This window comes from Trematomus bernacchii, unplaced genomic scaffold (genome assembly GCF_902827165.1).
Source record: "Trematomus bernacchii unplaced genomic scaffold, fTreBer1.1, whole genome shotgun sequence".
Lineage (NCBI taxonomy): Eukaryota > Metazoa > Chordata > Actinopteri > Perciformes > Nototheniidae > Trematomus > Trematomus bernacchii.
The window spans coordinates 17252582-17256821 of NW_022987648.1; positions in this window are offsets into that span (position 1 = coordinate 17252582).

The window sequence follows — 4240 nt, forward strand, 5'->3', positions numbered from 1 at the left end:
ACGCAATGTTTGCGATTTATAAAATACTAACTTGACGGGAAAATGTGCGGTCCTCCACGCAAACTCTAACCCATGCGTACGCACTAAGCACACAAACGGGAGAGACGAGAAACTGCGACACCGTTGGCAGAAGGAAGAATGGAGAGAAATATGTGGAAATAATACCATAAATAAAATGTTACCTCTCATTTATCAAATATGAAGAATTCATTTTCAAACATTGATTAAAGCCAATCTTAAAATTATTAAACAAACGCCTGTTTGAGACTCCTCAGTGCACACAAAAACATAACTTGGAGAAATAAATAAATACGGATATGTTATTTAAAACCACCTCGAATATGTTGTGTTAATGTTATGAAATGTTTTCTCATAAATGATGCGGTAAGCAGGAGGACAGAATTACGTCTAAACTGACGCCGTTTTGCATTTCTATAGGTTGTAGATACGAGCATGGTTTTATATACTATCACGTTTAATCGTGTTTTATGCCGTTTGCCAAGACTTGATAAGTCGCTCGTAAAACACAGGAGGTATGGAAACTAAGAACACCATATGTGGTAAATTGTACAGCTAATATAACGCAACACATTAGTTGTATTTCCTTTAACTGGTGGATTATGGATATATAGTTGCCGATCGACAGCTGGAACACAAACCACCAAATACAACAAAATAATTCAGATCCAGTCGTCATGACTCCACTCCGGAGGGATTCCCCGCTCATTTCTTACAGTTTCTCATCAAGGGGGTGTCTCCTGTCCCCGGTACAAACACACTGAGGAAGGTTATGTGTATTTTTTTTGTCATTAACTTTTTTCAGACCACTTATTTATTTATTTTGGTGACGATCCGACCTCCATGCTGCTACTCTGGTTCAAACTGCATCCACCAAACAATATGATTTATCTCGACCTCCCCAAAATAACCAAAATCTGACACGGTGTGAGATGTCTTTTTTAGCTGTTCGGTCGTAATTTTCTTCTTCATGCAGTCAGTCAAAATGAATGAATGAATGGGCGTTTCTTTTACTATTTATAGGCAAATATGGGCGTTACGAGTCGATTGTGATTTATAAAGGGAAACAGGCGTAGGGAGTGCCGTACGCACTTCCCTCGCCGGTACGCAATGTTTTGTGAATCGGAAAATGTCGGAACATTTCTGTACCTATTTTTTTGCTTTGTACTACGTAAGCAACCTTCCCAGTGTCAATCCTACGCAAGGCGTTATAAATGAGGCCCCTGGGCTAGACACTGGGTGTTTCTCAATCGCGAGTAAAGCTGCTGCAGAGCCACTATTTCAAGCATACTACGTCATTGAGTGCCGCCGAAGTACTGTTCCAATCTCCAGCATACTTGGAAATCTACCGAGCCCGGCGTACTCCGTTTGGAGAAATATCGAGGCTGCACATGAGTAGACTGCGGTCTTAAAATCCCCACAATGCTTTGCGCACGGACCAATTTCCCCAAATCTGTGGCGGAAGATGTAAGGCGGGGCCTCTCATATGACGCACACCTGCACACTTGCTAGCGTGTTCCACTCTTTGTTTTCCGAATGGCAGGAAGTATTCTTGCCTCGCTTCTGAAGCAAGATGCTCGGCAGACATGTGCTACCAAGCAAGCGTACTCGCGATTGAGAAACACCCAGTGTATCACTCAAACCTGTGAGTTGTTCTACCTCTTTCCTTTTCTATTATATATATTAGCACTCCCTGGAAAAGGATAATCAGTTAGTTCTCTTTTATTGGGTTGCCACACATGTTGCTTGAGGGAGATTTATGCAATGCTGTCAATAATAAAAGATAACATTAAATATGTAGGCTAGAGGATCAGAAATGTTCAGTCCTATCTCATACGGCACCTTTAAAAGTCGCTTTACTGTTGCAACACTAGTCATTAAAAAGGGGGGCTAAAAAGTGTTCAAAAGCACACTTGGTAAACCTATGCTGAGGATTTAAATGTGTTCTTGTCTGATTAGATCTCTTCCAATACCTGCAAGGGTTTTAACAGAATGTTTTTGATTAAATTGTTAGCTTTGTTGTACCTTGTAGGGTAAACTGATAATACCCCACAAATAGCACCCACTGGGCTCACAGGGAGGGGGGGGGGGGGGGGGCAGGAGCTCCAACAAGCCGTTTAGGACAGAGATCGAATACCTGGGGCCTAATTTATAACGCCTTGCGTAGGATTCACGTGGGAAGGTTGCTTACGTAGTACAAAGCAAAAAAATAGGTACAGAAATGTTCAGACATTTTCCAATTCACAAAACATTGCGTACCGGCGAGGGAAGTGCGTACCGGCACTTCCTACGCCTGTTTCCCTTTATAAATCACAATCGACTCGAAATGCGGCGCAGCTTTTGCGGGCTTCACGTAACGCCCATATTTGCCTATAAATAGTCAAAGAAACGCCCATTCATTCATTCATTTTGACTGACTGCATGAAGAAGATCGAATAATTATTTATTCGATCTTCTTCATGCAGTCAGTCAAAATGAATAAATAAGTGGTCCGAAAAAAGTTAATGACAAAAAAAAATACACATAACCTTCCTCAGGCAGTGTGTTTGTACCGGGGACAGGAGACACCCCCTTGATGAGAAACTGTAAGAAATGAGCGGGGAATCCCTCCGGAGTGGAGTCATGACTACTGGATCTGATTTAATTTTTTGTATTTGGTGGTTTGTGTTCCAGCTGTCGATCAGCAACTATATATCCATAATCCACCAGTTAAAGGAAATACAACTAATGTGTTGTGTTATATTAGCTGTACAATTTACCACATATGGTGTTCTTAGTTTCCAAACCTCCTGTGTTTTACGAGCGACTTATCAAGTCTTGGCAAACGGCATAAAACACGATTAAACGTGATAGTATATAAAACCATGCTCGTATCTACAACCTATAGAAATACAAAACGGCGTCAGTTTAGACGTAATTCTGTCCTCCTGTTTACCGCATAATTTATGAGAAAACATTTCATAACATTAACACAACATATTCGAGGTGGTTTGAAATAACATATCCGTATTTATTTATTTCTCGAAGTTATGTTTTTGTGTGCACTGAGGAGTCTCAAACAGGCGTTTGTTTAATCATTTTAAGATTGGCTTTAATCAATGTTTGAAAATAAATTCTTCATATATGATAAATGAAAGGTAACATTTTATTTATGGTATTATTTCCACATATTTCTCTCCATTCTTCCTTCTGCCAACGGTGTCGCAGTTTCTCGTCTCTCCCGTTGTTGTGCTTAGTGCGTACGCATGGGTTAGAGTTTGAGTGGAGGACCGTACATTTTCCCGTCAAGTTAGTATTTTATAAATCGCAAACATTGCGTAGAAACTGGCGTACGCCATTTTTTGAGCGTATATCCCTTTATAAATGAGGCCCCTGGTGAATACACATACTTCACAGAGATGCTGTATGAGAAACCAATGTGAGTTTGGAAAATTGCACAATATAAATCTATTTTAGTAGACCTCAACAATGGAATTATGATCAGTAGAAATGGCCATGACATGGGACCTTTAAAATATATTGAAAATGCATTTACTTTAAGAGCTTATTGTTTTATATGGCTTTTAGGTTTTAAATATCATAAATATATTTTCCTTATATCCTAAGCCCTGCAGCTTGCATTGTTTGGCAAGATCGAAGGACCCTGGAGTGACAAAGTTTGCTCATAAACTCTTCCTTCAACTAAAGTCAATAGCATTGCACCCTGCAAGCAATTTCATCTGACCCTTTTACATTCATTATAGTACTGCATATGCTTTATTTTCACATTTTTGGTACAGAGACAATTACAACTGGAAAACTTTTTTTAAAGACAAGACTACATTGTGTGTTTTTATTTTGGATCGCCTCTTAATGATTTTGATGATTCTGTTATTGGAAATGTTCTGGTAAAGGATTCCATTATTATTGTTTGGTTTTAGATAGCGAAACATCTTTATTTTTAACAGACTCAAAGACAGGTCACATGTTGGCTCAGGATTAGTAAATTGAATTGATGTCATGAAATTCTTAGCTCTGCCCACGTCACCCTGGGCAACGGGGCTAATCACGTGGGATATTGAACACACCTGTGTAGGCGTTGTTTTCTCAAGAAGCTGACAGTGAGCTTAAAAGTGTTCACTGCCACCTCCCATAGTAGCCTTTTAGAACATTTGGAATATTCTTTATTGGATAGGACATCTGCAGGATCAGTTGCTAGTAAAAACAAGCGTTCGAAGTTAAA